We start from the raw sequence: 20,455 nt of genomic DNA, 5'->3' as shown, positions 1-20,455 counted from the left end.
CATAATGCAGAGATTTATCTTCAACTGCACTGATTGACTGCTGTGTGCAGTAACATAGTGACCCCTGGGTCTTTGAATGAAGCTTTATACTTGGGGGGGGCGAGCGGCGAGCGGGTGGGCAAGCGGCGGATGGGCAAAGAGGCAAGCAGTGAGCCAGCAGGTGTTCTAGGGGCGGGCATGGGGGTTTCTGGCAGGGGAGGAAGAAGGTGAAAGGAGACAAGTGGTGGGTGGGGGACTGACTAGGAGGGACACAGCAAGCCAGCGGGGGGCTAGGGGGTGAAGAGGGGTGTGATGGTGGGGCCGAGCGGGGAGGGGTCGGGTCCTATTTTACTGCTGTGATCTGTTGACCCTATGTCACCCCCCCCCCCCAACCTTCCTTTTCTTCCTTTTCGGCCCACAGCTGTTTCGGCGGGGCGGCGCTGGGGAAGCAGGGTTTGTTTCCGTGGGCCGGGAGGCGCTGGGGGGGGGGGGAAGGAGGGCACAATTTTATATTAATAAGGAAATATTTTATAAATTTTAATAAAATAAACATTATTGAAGAAAATCAGTTGTACAACTATCAAAACATGAATTATTTTCCTAATATGAAAGTGAAAATCAGCTAATTAATATATGACGCAATGTATGTAATATATAATTTTGTTATTATTTATATAGTCATGGAAAGTAAATAATACATGGAAGAAATGAAAGGGTTCTTTTTAAGTGGCTTTTTTTTTAGTCATCCCTGCTGGGGCCACGTCGAAACTGTTCGAATTGAGCCCCGCACTTCCTAAAGCCGGCCCTGCATGCCCACCCCTCATATCTCCTCTTCCCAGAGACCCCCCCACCCTTGCCGTGTGCAGCCTGGGGCTGCCATGCTCTACCACCCAATCTTACCTGCGGGGAAGTGAGGGGGCTCAGTCCTTCTCCTGCTGCCCCCCACACACCTCCGGCACATTTGGCTGCTCTCCGTGGCAGCTGGGTGGGGAAGGGGAGGGAGCTGCTGCTTCTCATGCGGCTCACACTGGCTGTTCTGGGTTGCTGCTTTGTGCAGTGCAGCAGCTGTCTGAGGCTTGGTCTACACTAACCCCCCCATTCGAACTAAGGTACGCAACTTCAGCTACGTGAATAACGTAGCTGAAGTCGACGTACCTTAGTTCGAACTTACTGCGGTCCACACGCGGCAGGCAGGCTCCCCCGTCGACTCCGCGTACTCCTCGCGCCGAGCAGGATTACCGGAGTCGACGGCGAGCACTTCTGGGTTCGATTTATCGCGTCCAGACAAGACGCGATAAATCGAACCCAGAAGTTCGATTGCCTGCCGCCGAACCAGCGCGGTAAGTATAGACAAGCCCTGAGAGACCCTGGAGGCAGCAGCCCACTCCCTGCCTGGGCCCGGCTGCTGGAGACAGGCAGCGAGCAAGCTGGAAACGTGCTGGGAGGACAGGGGGCTCCGGCTCCCTTGGGCCCTGTCCCCAGCAGCCGGGCTTGGGCTGGGCGCAACCTGCTGCATCCCCAGTCAGGTTCTCTCAGACAGCTCCAGCACTGCCCAAAGCAGTGACCCTGAGTGGTCGGCGTGAGAAGCAGCCTGTTCTGTTTCCTCCGCTCCCCGCCCAGGCCCAGGTGCCAGGGACAGGGTTGAGTGTGCCGGGGGCAGGTGCAGTGGGAGGACAGAGAACCTCTCCCTTCCCCCCAGCAGGTCAATCTGGGGGACACTTGACCCCACATGCCCTGCCATGCATTGCCTCTGGTCCCAGCTCCGTAGTTGGGATGGGAGGCAGTTTGGACAGGTAGGAGGGAATAAGGGGAAGGGGACCAAGCTGGGAGGGAATCCTTGGAAGGGCCATGTTTGATGGGCAGGAAGGAATTGGAGGAGCGGGAGGCAGTTGGGGGGATCCTGGTGGCTGTGTGGGGCACGGTGTAATCTCCTCCTTGCTGGGAAGTGTCAGTGGGGCCTGACTCCCACACACTCCTTTGGGGCTCACAGGAGCTGATTGAAGAGCTGCCTGGTAACTCTGCACCCAGTGCCGTCCTTGCCAATTGCCTGATCACTGGGCACAGCCTCAGGTACCAAGACCCTCCATCCTGGCTCCCCTAACTGCTCAGACCTAGGGCTGGGAGTCACTGCTCCTCCCACTCCCAGGCCACCTCTCAAGAGTGGCTCCTCTGACAGAGATGGCAGGAATATTCGCTCTCTCCTGGCTGGGCTCATGGGCTGTGGGTATCATAGGCTGGGGGAGGCGGTGCCTCCCTAAACAGCCAGGTGTGGCCCCGCCCACACTCTGTGCACAGGCCCCCTCTGTGCCTCTACCTATGCGGTGGCCCCAGTTCTAGCTGGGGCCGCGCAGCCCGCCCTCCCGGCGCTCCGGGGCTGGACAGACTGGGGCTGCGCAGCCCGCCCTCCCCCAGCAGGCAGTTCACACTCTGCCCATAGCTGGGCTATTATTTTAACTCTAGTAATGTTACGAAGTCCTTGGGGAGAGGCTCATTTCTGGGGTCATATTCAGGAGCACAGGTGCTGATTTTATTTTTCCCAGTGGCTGCTCCACCCCAGCTCCACCCCGAGTCCCCGCTCCTGCTCAGCCTCCTCCCCTGAGGCCATGCCCTCACTCCGCCTCTTCCTGTCCCCACTCCACCCCCTCCCCCGAGGCCCCCGCCGCTCGCTCCTCTCCACCCCTTCGGAGTGCCTCCTGCCAGCCACTCACTGATCCACGGCCAGCCCCAGGGTCAGCTGAACAGCTGATTGGTGGCCAGCCCTGGAGCCACAGAACAGCTAATCAGCAGCCAGCCCCAGGGGCCACCGAACAGCTGTTCGGTAGCCAGCCTTGGGGGCCACCCAGCAGCTGATCAGTGGCCAGCCCTGGGGCTGCAGAACCACTGTGGCTAGTGGGTGCTGACCACTCCCTGTTCTTTTTCTGTGGGTGGTTGAGCCCTGGAGTACCCATGGAGTCAGTGCCTATGTACAGGAGGAGCTATAGGATCCAGGGAACAGGCATTATTCCAACTCCGCCATTCACTGTCTGTGAGGCCTTGGCCTTGTCGTTCCCTGGCTTGGTGACTCCATTTCCATTCTCACCGGTATGTGCCTATTTCTCTGCGGTTTCATGACCATGTTGTCACTGCATGGTCTAATCAGGCTCCTCTCTCTTGCCAGCACAATGAAACCTGACCTGGACACAGAGCTGGAGACTCACCTCCTGTGAGCTGCCCTGCATGGTGTCTTCACCATGGGCATGGAGAAGGACACCACCCACGTCCAGGTAGATCATCCTCCTGCTCCTCCATGCCAGGAGCAGGAGTGGCCTCTGGCCCCTGCTCCCTTGATTCCAATGAGGGGATTCCTTCCTTCCTTCCACATGCTGTGTTTTGCCCAGCAGCCCAGCTTCCATCCATAGCAGCTTGGCTGTTCCACACTGTGCTGCCTACGAGGTCCTCCGTAGAGACCTGTTAAGGCATGGATTGAAGAACCAGCTGTCGTCCTGCCATGAACCCTTGCTAATTGCCTTCAGTGGGACGTGAATGAGAGCAGCCAGGATATGTGTTTGAGGTCTCACCAGTGCTTCACAGAGGACCATCTTACCATCCTGCGGCAGGTGTGGCCCCAGTTTCCCTAACTCTGACCCATGGCTCTCCCTTCCTTTGCAGGCTCTGCACAAGGTCTTGGCAGATCGCCTCAATGCCATGCTGGGGAACCTGCAGGCAGAGTTCCCAAACACAGACAGGCTCCAATACATCTTGGAGGTGAGCCCAATAATGAGGAATGGGGGCAATTTTATCTTAGGGCTGGGGAGGACTGGAAGATCAATTTTCCAATCTGTCCTCCTAGCCTACACCCCACTGGGCCATCCTTGGTCAGGGCAATGCAGTGTTGGGCCCTTCCTCCTTCAGGGACAGGGGAAGAAGCTCAGATTTCAAGCCAGGGCTCTGCCTGGTTCTACTGAGCAGTAACTACAGGGCCCTGACTGGCTTGGGGAATGAGAACCTCAGTGCCCCCCTGTCCCTTCATGAGATCCAGGAGATGGTCCTCACATAAGAGTCACAGGCTCCTTCCTAGAGAAACAGGAGAATCCCAAGGGAGTCAGCTCTTATCTCCTGTGGCACTGAGATTCCTGTGCGGGGACTATCCTCACAGTCACTCCCTTCATCTGATCAAGGACTTTAGAGCCTGGGAGGGGGGGGTGTCTCTCTCCTTCCTGATGAGCTGTTCATGAATCTTGGGTTCAGAGAGGATGGGACCAGCCCTGACACTGAACGTTCTCCCAGTCGAGAGAGACAATGACAAGTTGTGACCTGCAGCATATAAGCATTGTCCTGGGTGCAACAATTCCCTTCTAAAGCTCTGTGATCAATGAATCAGATATTTCTCCCTGGGCACAATGTCTCAGCCCCCTGGGGATAGGGTCATTTGCCCAGCATCTGCGCCTACCCATTGATTCTGAACTGCCTCCTTCCGCCACAGCATGTCAACTCCACAGTATCCCAGGAGAGAGCCAGAGCCATAAGGAAGAGCACAGCCCTGCTCTGATTCACCATCACTCTCCCTGAATTTGACATAAGCGACCTCTGACCCCAGCTTCCTGACTCCAGACGTAGGAGGGCTGGCTCCAACAGGCTGTAGGATCTGCTGCTGCAGGGGCTGTGAGTGTTCCCTTTGGGGAGGGAAAGTCAGAGCAGGGAATGAAATAGGCTTGAGTCAAGTTCTTCTTTTCCTGGTTCAGTGGTGACCCTGGGCCTTTAAGGGGACCATGCTCCAACCCCTGCTACAGCCAGGGTCATGCCAGGCTTTGGGTCCCTTCTTGTCACCCTGGAGCAGCTGGGGATGCAAGTCCTCATGGAGGGCCCTGCCCACTTCCCTTTGCTCCAGGCTCCCTTGGGGGCAGAGAGAACTAAGGGTCTAGCCCTAGCTCCTCTCCCCCAGCATCTCCTGCAGAGGGACTTGGGGGGAGAGAGACTCCTGGCCTAGAGGAGACTAGGAGCTGTGGGTAGGATGCCTGCAGAGGCCCCAGGGAAGGTAGGAAGGAGCTCAGGGCACAGTTAGGGTCAGCAAACCCTGACTCTCCTTGTCTAGCTTGAGAGCCCTGAGCTGGAACCCAGTGGAGGGGGCAGGCCTGGGTTCCCCTAACACCCCCCCCCCCCATGGACATTAGAACAGAGAAGATGTCCAGATTATTGGACACCACAAATGGACTGACAGCCACGCTGAGCTGAGTGAGCCAGAGCCACGCCCCTACCTCCCGGGTCAGCTAGGGGAGTTACCTTTGCACTGATGAATCACCTTCCAGAACCAGACAGCTCAGAATGGGGAGAGACTTACCTTGGGAGATCCTGGATAAGGGTGCAGCAGTCCAGACTGCAGGAGAGATTCTACGAGGATCTGGAGGATGATGGGAGAGGCATTTGACCATGTGCCCAGTGGCAAGGGAGGGTCCGGGCTCCCATATTAACCACCTTCTTTCACGGAGGGGACACTGACCCCTTTTCCCTCCCTTGGAGAGGATAGAAACATTATAAGCCCTGAGCCAAGGGAGTGCCACTCACAGGCAACCAGAGGTGGGTTGAAGACCCTTTATTTTGTGGGGACATTGGACTGTGTACATTTTGTTGGACTCTATGAACCCAGAACTGAGGAAATTGTGAAAATTTAAATTGACAAAAAAATTAAACCCGCAAAATTAAACATCAATGTTATCCATCAAAATTATTTAAAAACTTAAGTGACTTTTACCAAGCCTATTCATAGCTCAGGGTTTAGAACTCTCTCCTGAGACATGGGAGACCCTTGTTCAGATCTTTTCTCCCCATGAGAGAGAGAGGGGGGACATTGAATCTTGGACTCCCACATCCTGGTCGAGTACTTTAAATACAGTAAGTGAGGCAGCAGCACCATGACCTCTTCCTCCTCTGGTGCCTTGTTTTTGTGCAGAATAACCTAAGCACCTAACTCCAGGAGAGGGGTTCCTAGCTCTGGATCCCAAGAAGACACAGGCATCTTCCTCCTGGCCAGACTTAGGTGCCTAAGTTCCAGAGAGGGGTGGGGCTTAGGACACACCCCTCTCATTGGCATTTCCCATTGGCTACCTTTGGTGTGGCGCTGCCCAGCTTGCTGGTTTTTGTGGATCCCATTCTCAGGCACCTCCTTCTCCCCATTCATTGTACAGGGAGCCTGGGTACCTAACTCAGGCTTTGTGGGTTCTAGTGATTTTCTTGCTGTCTAAAAGTTTGGTGCTGTGAGGTCCCTTTGTGGCTCCAGGCCTTAGTTCCTTTAGTTCTTAGCTAGAGCAGGCAAGTCTCACCCCAGCCCCCAAGAGCTGTACCACTGCCTAGAGCGTCATTTCAGTTCAGCAAGCTCCAGTCTGTATCAGGGAGGGGACCAGCCAACTGTTGCTCCAGGCTGAGGCTCAGAAGGAAATCCAGGGGCGGCTCCTCTCCTGAAGAGCCATGACTGCTGCCAATCCAACTGAGAGTCTGCAGGAAGAAACTCATTGTCCCATCTGTCTGGAGTTATTTAAAGTCCTGCTGTCCATAGACTGCAGACAATTTCTGCTGGGCCTGCAGCACCCAGTGCTCAATGGCCTATCAAACTGGGCCCCACAAGTGAGATAGGCCAGGGAACACTTAATTTGAGGAGCGTGTTGGGGCTGAGATATGAAATATGGGTCTGGCTGCCTAGACTGAGGCAGCAGTGAGCATGCCCAGTAGCAGATTGTTAGGCAACCTCAGAAATTTAGGTGTGTAGGGGCTTTAGACACCTACACAGCTAGGCAGCCACTGAGTGGTGGTTTGTGGATCGGCAGCATCTAACCATCAGATTCAGGTACCTAAAGTGAAAGTAGTGGCCAGGCACCTAAATCTTTTTTTGGATCTAGCCCCTGGTGCCTAGCTTGCTTTGAACACCCCACTGGGCCCTTATCTGCATCGTCAGGTGCCTGATACCTTTAAAAACCCAACCCTACATCATTTTGGAAAAGATGCTTTTGAAAAACGTACCCAAACTCTAATAGGCTTTAAAAATGAGTTTAATATAGTCTGGGCCCACAAGCACTAAAATATCTTAATCAGAAGAGTATGGGGCTTTGAATGGTATCACTCCAAGGCAGCGTCTGCTTAATTTTACTACTGCCAATAGCCCCATCGATTGGAAAGGGTCTGAGCTAGAATTAGGCAGATGGTAAAGATGAGAGAGTAGGGGTCCTGGGCTGAAACCCAGCTCAGAGATCAGAATAACTTAAGAATTGTGAGTATACTGCCTGCAATTGAGCCTATGACAGGGTAGAGGTGAGGTTATATGGGTGATCTCACTGTGCATTTTCGTACCAGACCATGTTTGCATTGCTTTTACATTTAACCTCCACTCTGAATCTGGTGGGTATTTGATGCAAAATAAAAGGACACCGGGAGTGTGAAAAACTAAATTCTACTTTCTTTGTTCGTCCTTTGGAATAATAGAGATTCCTTTCCTCATCCCCAGCCCATCACATTGCTGCATCCAAATCCCGCATGCACCAGCAACATTTACAAACTGGTAGAAAAGTGCAGAGAATCCAGGAGAGATGCTGGGACCCAGTCACAGAGCAAACACTCCAAGAGCAGGGAATCCAAGCAGCTGAGACTAGCGGGATGCAGGGTGAGGTGAGTAAAGCAGAGAGAATCTTTGTCATCCCCACACAGGACACTCTGGTAGATGGGGAGGGGTGACCAGCTGGGCTGTCAGGCTCCTTAGCCCCCTCTGGCCTCAAGGATGGGGGTCAGCCTGGCTCCAAGGTTGGTCCAGGCGGCCTGTTGTCTTCCCCAGCTTCCTTCTTGTCTCTGCCCAGTCCCATCCTCAGCAAACAGGAGACACTGCCACCTCCCCTCTTCATTCCTCTTGGGGCATCGTTTGTAGCCTTTTAGATTTCAGGGATGGCTTCACTCAACACTCATAGGGCAATTCCTGTGTCTCTCTGGCACTGATGCAGCAAGTTCACAGTTCTCAGCCTCCACTGTCTGGCCCTCAAGAGGAAAGTCTGTAGTTTCCCAGCTCTGTTCCCCTCACTGCCCATCCTCTGCCCCTTCTCACTGCATCTCATATCTCTGGAGGGATCAGGCAGTAACTCCATGCCCCGTTCAGTCTCAGCCTCTCTGAGTGCGAGTCTAGCACTCACCCTCAGTGTTCGTGCTGAAATAGTGATAATGTTCATTGTTCAAACACACAAAGGGTAAAGAAAGGTTAAAATAAATAAAAAGGACTCTTCTGGGAAACAACCATTTCTCTCGTAAAATCCTCAAAAAAGCTATGCTAGATCCTGTCAAACTAAATTAATATCAAAGTATGTGACCAAATGTCCTTCAGGACGAGAGAAAAATCAACACTACAAGATGGGCTACAAAACACTTTCAGGTTCATAAAGAGAAATCCCACAGAATTGTAACTCCCCAAAGAAGGAAAACAAATTTATCCATTTTCTTCTGAACTGGCTAAACCTGCTGCACTCAGCACCTCCTCATTATTTGGTTGTGTCATTTACAAAAGTTTTAGCATCCTCATAATGTAAGAAAGAAAAAAAAAAAAACAAAAAGAAACCAAAGTCAAAATCTGCCCATCTCCAAATGTTCCGGACTTGGCTGGAAAAAGCTCAGAAGCCACTTTACCAATAGACAGAAACAGGGATGTAAGCTCAAAGCTCAAACAGAGCTTTGGGGTTCATCTGAATTCCCCCTCCAGGTCTGGGACACTTTCATCTCTAGCCCTCACGAGTCAGTCAGGATCAAAGAAATAAAGTGATTCCTAAGCATGGAGAGCAAAGAACATTGTGGTAAGTGCCATGCTGGGAGGTGGGGGTAGAATGAGGAGAGGATAAACTCTCCAGGGCTCAGAGGCTGCTGTGTCAGGGGGAATGTGGCAATGAAGCGGGGGCGGGGGGCACAGGTAATCCCTCCAATTCACCCCATCACTCTCAAATAACACAGAACCTAAACACCACATTTTCCTGTCCCTGCTCCAGAATTTAGAATCTATTTAATTCTGGTCTCTAAGGGAGTCAATGTACAAAAAGTAAATTTTTTTTTTCTTTGCATAACCTGGAGCAATGTGAGACTATGTGGGAATGAGACAATCTCTCCCCAAAGGGGGAACTCAGTGACTCTAACAATCACCCTGCTAATGGGGGGAAGAGAACATATAAGATGTTTGGGGTCAGTCTAGATTAGGACAAGTGCGGAGGAAGGGGGGGGAGTTCAGGGGAGATTTGCTAGCTAATCTCCACAACCTTTCCCAACACAGACGGACCCTCGGAGGCTGATGCTGAGGAGGCAGAAGTGGGATCCCAAGCCTTTAGGCCTCCCACAAGTCCCTGTGGAAATCAGCCTCTCTCAGTGGAGCTTTCTGAATACAGAGGGTGTGAGTGATAAGAGGCAGCACCTCTCTTCCCTGTACTCTCCTCTCTTATCCCACGATCCCTAACACTTGATTTCCCCTGCACCGAGTACCCTATGCTCCCCACATCCACCGGACCCAACCATTCAGTCACCCACTGTCTTCCCCAAAACCCATCCCTCCTGGTCCCTTCACATTTGATCTCCCAAAACCCAGCACCTTAGGGGATTTAGAGAGGGGAAGAGTTGCCAGCACTCAGGACACTCACCCTGCAGGGACTAGCTACAGGTAAGTGAGGGAGCCCAGCCCATAGGCTACTGGAAAATGGGGGGTGGGGACAGGTGTCCAGAATGAATGTGGAGCCTTGCCCAAGTATCCATTTCCTAGTCTCTATGGTAGGGGCATCCTGACTGGGAAGGGAAAGGAAAGAAGAGAACTTCATCCAGGCAGAGGGAGCTTCTGGAGGAATTTCTCTCTCCCATTCCTCAGCAGGTTACCAGGAGGCAGGAAAGCCCATCAGCAGAGAGGAGCGGCTGATCAGATCAGGGTTAGCTGCTGCTGGAACCTGCCCCCAGACATGGGCAGCTGGATACCTAGGAGCCAAATGTCACTGATGTGTGTGGGAATTAGGAAATGGAGTTTTTACTAAGACCAGCCCTAGTCAGGGCACTGAGAGAATTTCTCTCCTGTGTGGAGGAGTCTCTGATGTTCAATGTGGTGTTAGCTCCAACTGAACCTTTTTCCATGCTAAGGACATCTGAGAGGGCTCCTCCCTGTTTGGATTTGCTGATGCTTGATGCTGTGTGAGCACCAAAAGAAGATACCCCCACATTCAAGCTCTTTCTTCTGTGAATTATCTCATGGGGGAATAATGTGTGAGCTTAGACTGAATCTTTCCCTGCAATTATTGAAGATTTTCCCACAATCCAAGTATTTATGGGCTCTCTCTCTTGTGTGGATCGTCTAATGTGAAGCAAGGTTTGATATTCAAATGAAACTTTTTCCACAGTTGAGGCGCTTATAGATTCTGTCCCTTGTGAATTCTCTGATGTTTAGGAAGATTTGGCCTGGGATTGAAGCCTTTCCCACCATTCAAGTATTTATGTGGATTCTCTCTTATGTGGATTGTCTGATGTCTAATAAGGTGTGAGTTCTGACTGAAACTTTTCCTACAGTGGAGGCATTTTCACAGTTTTCTGTGTGGATTCTCCCATGTCTTATAAGGATTGAGCGCCGACTGAAGCTTTTCCCACAGTCCAAGCATTTATAGGGTCTCTCTCCAGTGTGGGTTCTCTGATGTACAATAAGGGTTGATGATTCATTGAAACTTTTCCCACACTGAAGGCATTTATAGGGTCTCTCTCCCATGTGGGTTCTCTGATGTGTAATAAAGGCTGATGTTACAATGAAACTTTTCCCACACTGAAGGCATTTATATGGTCTCTCTCCCGTGTGGATTCTCCTGTGGTTAATAAGTCCTGAGTGCTGACTGAAGTTTTTCCCACAGTCCAAGCATTTAAAGGGTTTCTTTCCTGTGTGGGTTTGCTGATGTACAAGAAGGACTGATGGTGCATTGAAACTTTTCCCACACTCAAGGCACGTATATGGTCCCTCTCCCGTGTGGATTGTCCCATGGCTATTAAGGGCTGACTGCCGACTGAAACTTTTCCCACAGTCCAAGCATTTAAAGGGTTTCTCTCCTGTGTGGGTTCGCTGATGTACAATAAGGGCTGGTGGTGCATTGAAACTTTTCTCACACTGAAGGCATTTATATGGCCTCTCTCCTGTGTGGATTCTCCTGTGACAAATAAGGCCTGAGCGCTGACTGAAACTTTTCCCACAGTCCAAGCATGTATACGGTTTCTTTTCCTTCTGATTTGTCTGCTGGGCTGCGGATTCCTTGGGATCCTTGCCTCCTCACCCACATTCAATGGATTCCTCCATTTTCTTCCTTTGGCATTTTCCGTGATTCCTTTCTGACCTGTGCCAATTACTCCAGGCTTTCTCCAGGCACTGGGAGAACTTCCCTCCAGCTTTTCTCAAGAAGGTCCCCTGGAGTTCCATTTGCTCAAGTCCTTCCTGCTGTAGATCCCCCTCCTCGTTCTCACTCATTGTCTCATTACCTGCTGGGGAAGAGAGAGAGTCCCGGCAGGAGTCATTGCCTGAGCTAGCAGAAAGGGGAATAACAAAGAAGGAAAACACAACACAATAACTGTTGGGGAGCCTGAGAAATTGGATTCTGCCTCAACATCCCATCCAAACACTCACAGGGAAGTGAAGTCAGGGAGAAAACGCCTGACAGCTAACAGGGTGGGTGGGAAGCCATGAACAATATCTGCCATGATGATATGACACCTGCTGACCACAACCTGACCTGGGTGGGATGAGGAGAACTGAGCGGGCTCACACCACATTTTGGGGATTTTCAGCTTTTTCCTTCATTTGCCATATAGTTTTTGTGTCAATATCACTGACTTCTCACCTGGGTGGGTGCATCTTGGGATCTTCCTTTCCTCAGAGACCTGGAGATCCGGGACCCACGGCTCTTCCCCTGCTTCCAGCTGGGCGATCAGGTCAGGTTTGGGAATGGGGAGTCCTGCTCGGGGGTGAAATCAGGCATGATGTGAGTGCACTGAGGATCAGTGGAGTATTTGTCACAAAGGACACACATTGAGTTTAAACTGAGCCCATGATTTTCTGGGGGGTTGTGGGGGTCTGAACAGATGGAAACATGGTCACTGAGCCCCCTTGGGAGAGACCAATGTCTGGGGGAGGGGGAGTTGTCACACCCTCACTAGGAGTGTTCAGGATCTGTGTGCTCTGGGGGACTTGCTGAGGCACACACAGCTCTAGTGTTAACCCCCTGTCTCTGTGTAAAGCTCCAGAACCCTCCCCACAGATGGAGCTGTGATGGGACACCCCCCCCCCCCAGGGTGTAGCCTGGGACTTTGGGACCGCTGTGCCCCCCTGAACTCTCTCCAGCCTGGGCTGTCTCTCACAATGCCTTGCTAGTGACCAGCAAAAACCCCTCCACATGCTGTTATCACTCAGCACAACCACATGTGGAGCCCCCACACCCAGCTAGATTGCATGAATGCTCCCAGAGCCACTCATGAATCACACAGAGAGAGGGCACCAGAGCCAAATCACCAACACTGTAACTTAGGAATATACCATCTAAATTTATTAATTGGTTCACCACTTCATCAATGGAAAGTGGATATACACCAGCTTTTGATACCGGAGCAATTTACCATTCACTTCAGGAAAACTCACTGGTAAAGTTAAACAGTTAAACAAGTTTATTGACTATAAAAGATAGATTTTAAGTAGTATTAAGTGCTAGGCAAAAAGTCAGAGTTAGTTACCAAAAGAAATAAAATATAAGCACGCAGTTTAAACTTTCAACCCTATAAGACTTGCCAACATCTAGATTAAGCAGTTTTTCTCACCCCAGTGGATACTGCAGTCCATAGTATATAGATTTCACCTTTGAAATCTGGGCCAGTCCCCTCAGTTGGAGTCTCAAGTCTTCAGCATCCTTGCTGCTTGCAGTGTAGGAAGGTGAAGGAGAAAGTGGCCACATGCTGGGCCTGTGTTCTGTTTTATACCCTCAGACCGATGTGGTTGGGGAGCACAACTCCAGGCATGTCTGGGGGCTTTGCTGAGTCTCCAGGGCCAGGCTGAGCAATCCCCCTGGTGTGGCCTCATGCAGGTGAGTCATTGAATTGTAACTCCCTTGCTGGACAATGGCTGGTGATTTCTGCTCAATAGCACCCACCTGGGTGTTGGTTATCTCCCTTTTCATTGTCTCTGTAGAGCCAGTATCTGAGCAACTCCCAAACCCACAGTATATTTTAGTGACAACCGTATAACACAATCTCATAACTTCATATGCACTAAAGATACACATATTTAGGCCTGGTCTACACTACGAGTTTAGGTCGACTTTAGCAGCGTTAAATCGAATTAAGCCTGGACACGTTCACACGACGAAGCCCTTTCTTTCTACTTAAAGGGCCCTTTAAACCGGTTTCTTTACTCCACCGCCGACGAGGGGATTAGCGCTAAAATCGGCCTTAGCGGGTCGGAATTGGGGTAGTGTGAACGGAATTCGACGTTATTGGCCTCCGGGAGCTATCCCACAGTGCTTCATTGTGACCGCTCTAGACAGCACTCTCAACTCAGATGCACTGACCAGATAGACAGGAAAAGCCCCGCGAACGTTTGAATTTCATTTCCCGTTTGCCCAGCGTGGAAAGCACAGGTGACCACGCAGAGCTCATCAGCACAGGTAACCGTGATGGAGTCCCAGGATCGCAAAAGAGCTCCATATGGGGAGATGAATCAGTGCTAGCTGAACTCCATAACAGTAAACGAAATGGCAAAATATTAGAAAAGGTCTCCAAGGCCATGAAGGACAGAGGCCATAACAGGGACGCACAGCAGTGCCGCGTGAAAATTAAGGAGCTAAGGCAAGCCTACCACAAAGCCAGAGAGGCAAACGGAAGGTCCGGGGCAGAGCCGCAAACATGCCGCTTCTACGCGGAGCTGCATGCCATTCTAGGGGGTGCAGCCACCACTACCCCAACCGTGTGCTATGACTCCCTCACTGGAGAAACACACAGGGAAGCGGGTTCGCGGTACGAGGAAGATGAGGATGAAGATAATGTAGATAGCTCACAGCAGCAAGGAAGCGGAGAAACCGGTTTCCCCAACAGCCAGGATATGTTTATCACCCTGGACCTGGAACCAGTAACCCCCGAACTCACCCAAGGCGTACTCCCAGACCCTGAGGGCACACAGGGGACCTCTGGTGAGTGTACCTTTGTAAATATTACACATGGTTTAAAAGCAAGCGTGTTTAATGATTAATGATTAATTTGCCCTGGCAATCGCGGCCAGTACAGCTACTGGAAAAGTCTGTTAACGTGTATGGGGATGGAGCGGAAATCCTCCAGGGACATCTCCAGAAAGCTCTCCTTGATGTACTCCCAAAGCCTTTGCAAAAGGTTTCTGGGGAGGGCTGCCTTATCCCGTCCGCCATGGTAGGACACTTTACCACGCCAGGCCAGTAGCACGTAGTCTGGAATCATTGCATAACAAAGCATGGCAGCGTATGGTCCCGGTGTTTGCTGGCATGCAGACAACATCCATTCCTTATCGCTCTTTGTTATCCTCAGGAGAGTGATATCATTCACGGTCACCTGGTTGAAATGGGGCGATTTTATTAAGGGGACATTCAGAGGTGCCCCTTCCTGCTCTGCTGAACAGAAATATTCCCCGCTGTTAGCCACGCGGTGGGGGGGAGGGGTGAAGTGATCATCCCAGAGAATTGGGGGGGGGGGAGGGGAGTTAGTTGGGTTTGTGCTGCATATTAACCTGGAAACCGCAGCCCCTCCTTTTACATTGCAAACCCATTTTCAATGGCCAATCCAACGGGTGCTTGGTATGGGAAATGAGAGCGCTACTGTTTGAAACCATTCCCACATGTTAAGAAGATTAAAAAAGCCAAAAGACTGTGGCTTACCATGGCTGCCTGCAAGCCGAAATCTGTTGCCTGGCACTGCGTGAGTGATCTCTCACACCAAACCGGCAGGCCCTCAATATAAGAGGAAAAATGCGACCTTGTAACGAAAGCACATGTGCTGTGTAATGTGAACAGCAAAATTTAACGTGAAAGAGTGTACCCATTGTTCTCTAAAATGTGTCTTTTTTAACCACCTCTCCCTTCTCCTCCACCAGCTGCAAATGTTTCTCCTTCACAGAGGCTAGTGAAGATTAGAAGGAGAAAACGGAGGACGCGGGATGATATGTTCACGGAGCTCCAGATGTCCTCCCACGCTGAGAGAGCACAGCAGAATCCGTGGAGGCAGTCAATGTCAGACTACAGAAAAGCACAGTATGAACGAGAGGAGAGGTGGCGGGCTGAATCGCGGGATGAACAGAGCAAGTGGCGGGCTGAAGATGATAGGTGGCGTCAGCTTGCAGACAGAAGGCAAGAGTCGATGCTCCGGCTGCTGGAGCATCAAACTGATATGCTCCAGCGTATGGTTGAGCTGCAGGAAAGGCAGCAGGAGCAGAGACCGCCGCTACAGCCCCTGTGTAACCAACAGCCCTCCTCCCCAAGTTCCATAGCCTCCTCACCCAGACGCCCAAGAACACGGTGGGGGGGCCTCCGGCCACCCAGTCACTCCACCCCAGATGACTGCCCAAGCATGAGAAGGCTGGCCTTCAATAAGAGTTAAAGTTTAAAACTGCAGTGTGTCCTTTTCCTTCCCTCCTCCCCCACCCATCCCGGGCTACCTTGGCAATTATCCCCCTAGTTGTGTGATGAATTAATAAATAATACATGAATGTGAAGTAACAATGACTTTATTGCCTCTGCAAGCAGTGCTCGAAGGGGGGAGGGGAGGGTGGGGTGGTTGGTTTACAGGGAAGTAGAGTGAACCGGGTGGGGGGGGGGCGGAGGGTTCATCAAGGAGAAACAAACAGAAGTTTCACACCGTAGCCTGGCCAGTCACAAAACTCGTTTTCAAAGCTTCTCTGATGCGCACCGCACCCTGCTGTGCTCTTCTAACCGCCCTGGTGTCTGGCTGCACGTAATCAGCGGCCAGGCGATTTGCCTCAACCTCCCACCCCGCCATAAATGTCTCCCCCTTACTCTCACAGATATTGTGGAGCGCACAGCAAGCAGCAATAACAATGGGGATATTCTTTTCGCTGAGGTCTGAGCGAGTCAGTAAGCTGCACCAGCGCACTTTTAAACGTCCAAATGCACATTCCACCACCATTCGGCACTTGCTCAGCCTGTAGTTGAACAGGTCCTGACTACTGTCCAGGCTGCCTGTGTACGGCTTCATGAGCCATGGCATTAAGGGGTAGGCTGGGTCCCCAAGGATCACGATAGGCATTTCAACATCCCCAACGGTTATTTTCTGGTCCGGGAAGAAAGTCCCTTCCTCCAGCTTTCGAAACAGACCAGAGTGCCTGAAGACGCGAGCATCATGTACCTTTCCCGGCCATCCCACGTTGATGTTGGTGAAACGTCCCTTGTGGTCCACCAGGGCTTGCAGCAGCATTGAAAAGTACCCCTTGAGGTTTATGTACTCGGTGGCTTGGTGCTCCGGTGCCAAGATAGGGATATGGGTTCCGTCTATGGCCCCACCACAGTTTGGGAATCCCATTGCAGCAAAGCCATCCACTATGGCCTGCACGTTTCCCAGAGTCACTACCCTTGATATCACCAGGTCTTTCATTGCCCTGGCAACTTGGATCACAGCAGCCCCCACAGTAGATTTGCCCACTCCAAATTGATTCCCGACTGACCGGTAGCTGTCTGGCGTTGCAAGCTTCCACAGGACTATCGCCACTCGCTTCTCAACTGTGAGGGCTGCTCTCATCCTGGTATTCTGGCGCTTCAGGGCAGGGGAAAGCAAGTCACAAAGTTCCATGAAAGTGCCCTTACGCATGCGAAAGTTTCGCAGCCACTGGGAATCGTCCCACACCTGCAGCACGATGCGGTCCCACCAGTCTCTGCTTGTTTCCCGGGCCCAGAATCGGCGTTCCACGGCATGAACCTGCCCCAGTAACACCATGATTTCCACATTGCTGGGGCCTGTGCCTTGTGAGAGGTCTATGTCCATGTCAATTTCCTCATCACTCTCATCGCCGCGCTGCAATCGCCTCCTCGGCTGGTCCTGGTTTTGCTTTGGCATGTCCTGGCTCTGCATATACTCCAGGACAATGCGTGTGGTGTTCATAGTGCTCATAATTGCCACGGTGATCTGAGCGGGCTCCATGATCCCAGTGCTAGCTATGGCGTCTGGTCTGAAAAAAGGCGCGAAACTAGTATCTGACGGATGGAGGGAGGGAGGGAGGGAGGGGCGAGTGACGACATGGCGTACAGGTACAGGGAATTAAAATCAACAAAGGTGGCTGTGCATCAGGGAGAAACACAAACAACTGTCACCCAGAATGGCCCCCCCAAAGATTGAACTCAAAACCCTGGGTTTAGCAGGCCGTTGATTTCACGGAGGGAGGGGGAAGCAAATGAATACAGAACAAATCTATTTTTTATATCTTAAGCTGGCAGACGACGGTGCAGCATGACTGATAGCCCTCGGCATCTTCTGGGTGCTTGGCAGAAAATACTGGGCGCTTGGCAGAAAATAGCATACTACGACTGATAGCCATCATCGTCAAGACAGTTCGATAGGACTGAGCATGTCTGCCCAGGTGCCCATGATTGACAGCCACTGCAGTACGATGACGATGGATACCAGTCATAATATACCATCTTCTACCAAAAGGCAAGGGGCTGCTGCTGTGTGCAATGCAGCCCCACGTCTGCCAGCACCCAGATCGCCGATGAAGGCTACCAGTCATACTGCATTGTCTACAGCCAAAAGGGAATTAGCTGCTGCTGTGTAGCAATGCAGTACCACGTCTGCCGGCACCCAGAGGACATATGGTGACAGTGAGCTGAGCTAAGCGGGCTCCATGCTTGGCGTGGTATGTTGTCTACCCAGGTAAAAAGGCGCGAATCGATTGTCTGCCGTTGCACTGACGGAGGGGGAGGGGCCTGACAACATGTACCCAGAACCCCCCGCGACACTGTTTTGCATCATTCAGGCATTGGGATCTCAACCCAGAATTCCAATGGGCGGCGGAGACTGCGGGAACTGTGGGATAGCTACCCACTGTGCAACACTCCGGAAGTCGACGCTAGCCTCGGTACTGTGGACACGGTCTGCCGAATTAATGCACTTAGAGCATTTTATGTGGGGACACACACAATCGGCTGTATACAACCGATTTCTATAAAACCGGCTTCTATAAATTCGACCTAATTTCATAGTGTAGACATACCCTTAGATAGAACAGTGACCTTAAGCCAATCATAACCTTTTCCCTAATACCTCACATGGCATGCTTTCTATGCAATATCACAATTATATACAGATGAGGAATATGGGGGCTATAGGGGGCTCTCCCAAGGTATAGAGTGTCACAGGAGCCAGTCCCAGGAAGGGAGGTGCACAGAGATCCTTTGTGTGAGTAAGAATTAATGCTCAAAGGATAATACACTGCTTCTGCCCACGGGAAAGCTGGAGGGATGCAGATGAACTAGCATGTCCATTAGGTTAATGACTCCCCTATCCCATTGGAGGGTGTATGGGGACGAATGGCTCTCTCAAACTGGAGCTGTGGACAATGAGACCCATTTCCCTCTAATCTAACTGACCAGGGAAGAACCTGACCAGATGCAGAAATGCAGACCCCCACGGCTTAAAATAGTTGAGGGGACAGGAATACTTACCCAGTGAGGTCACAGTCTCATAATTCTCCTGTATGACATCCCTGTAGAGGGCTCTCTGACCAGGGTCCAGCAGAGCCCCCTGCCTCTCGGTGAAATACACAGCCACCTCCTCGAAGGTCACTGGCATCTGAAAAAACAAGTGCTCCCCACTCAGTACCTGCTGCCCCAGCCACAATCCCACTGTTTATGGGGGAAGTAGCACCAAAATACGACAGCTCTGGAAGGCCTGGAGGAGCAGAATACTAGCCCCACCCCACTCAAGAGTGGCCATGAGTCTCCATGAAACACAGAGAAGGTGAGAGCTCCTTGACCCTCCCAGCAGAGGATAGAGGGCAGGGTCTTTTCATTGACCACACAACTACTAGGCACAGGCTGATGTGGAAAGCAGAGCTCCATGCAGGGGACAGGGACAGGAATTCCAGCACCTTCCCTTTATATTTCACCACAGTCTCTGCCTAGTGGGTTCAGGCTCCAGCACTCTGGTCTGTTTTCCCAGCCCTGTCCAGGGGGGCGGTCTCCTGTTTCAGAAATGGGGGAATTTTCACCCCACCCCCAATGGGCCTGTTCATAAATCAGGCCCTAAGCTGAGCATGTCCCAGCAGGATTATCACACCTTGTCCCTCTCCCTGCCTCTCCCCCTCTACAACAATCCTTCCCAGCAGCTCCCCCCAAAATCCCCTACCTGAACTGGATCCACCACAGCCATTTCCCTGCCCTGTCCCCTAGGAAGATGATCTGGAGCAAAACGTGGTTGTCATTCTGCAACCTGTTGGGGTGAGAAGGGCAATTGGGGAGGTTTCTGAATTAGCATTAGTCCATATCCCCAATTGGGGGTAAAAGGTTGATGGGTCAAAGTACAGACATTGAGATATGAGGGTATGAAGTTCATAGAGTGGTTGTGTTCGGGTGTGGAGTATAATGAGTGGATATGATGATGAGGATGGATTGACCCTCATTTGGTGAGATTTAATGTTTAGGGAGTTTATGGTTCCAGTTCATATGATCCAACGGAGAAGGTCACTTGGTCCCTTTCTCGTAGTGGGAGAACGATGTCACTCTGGCTCACGCCTCCTAGTACTGTCGGTGGCCGGTGATGTGCTCGATGTAGATGTCCCTGGACCATCGGATGGTGTCTGAAACCATGAGGCGTCGCATCAGACGTGCGTAGCGTCAACCGATCCCACAGGTCCGCAGCACACGCTCGTTGCAGGGGTCCCAGGCGCCCAGGGCTCCGACAATCAGGGCGTCCATCTGCACCTCATAGCCCTTCGCTCTCAGGGTGTCAGCCAGGGGGGCGTACTTTTCCAGCTTACGAGCTCGGGCTTCGCAAAATGCCGGAGTCCTGTTCTCAAAGGAGACCGTGACGTCGACGAGGATGATCTTTTTCTGGGCCTCGTCGGTGACGACCACGTCAGGTCGTAGCTGGCTGTCGGTACCGGGGATGGTGCAGTTCACGGAGATCTCCCCCAGGCGTGGCGCAATGGCTTTCACCAGGCGGTTCTGGATGGCGTTGTGGCACAGCTGCCAGGCTCTGGAGTGGGGTTTGCAGCTGCACAGGACGTGGGGCAGGGTCTCGTTGGGGTAGCCGCACTTCCTGCAACGCTTGTCTCGGTTCCCGTGGCAGACGGCTCCGTTGAGCGGGACGCAGTTGAGCCGGGCACGGTGGATGAACTGCCAGTCGGCGAAACGGGTGAAGCCGCCCCCGGCGAGGAAGTGGTTGCTGGCGTCCCACTTGTTGGTCAACTCAAAGGCTTTACCCTGGTCCGGTTTACGCTTCAGGGTTTCCACGTATAGCGAGC

At 52.0% G+C, this 20,455-nt stretch overlaps 1 pseudogene; it reads right to left on the bottom strand.

The window, feature by feature from the left end:
- Window positions 1-10,734: 10,734 nt before the first annotated feature.
- LOC135887589 (zinc finger protein 251-like) lies at window positions 10,735-18,783 on the bottom strand (annotated as a pseudogene).
- Window positions 18,784-20,455: the final 1,672 nt, after the last annotated feature.

This window comes from Emys orbicularis, chromosome 13, assembly GCF_028017835.1.
Source record: "Emys orbicularis isolate rEmyOrb1 chromosome 13, rEmyOrb1.hap1, whole genome shotgun sequence".
In the NCBI taxonomy this organism is placed as follows: domain Eukaryota; kingdom Metazoa; phylum Chordata; order Testudines; family Emydidae; genus Emys; species Emys orbicularis.
Note: the sequence above shows the minus strand (reverse complement) of the source record. Positions and strands in the feature narration are given on the sequence as shown.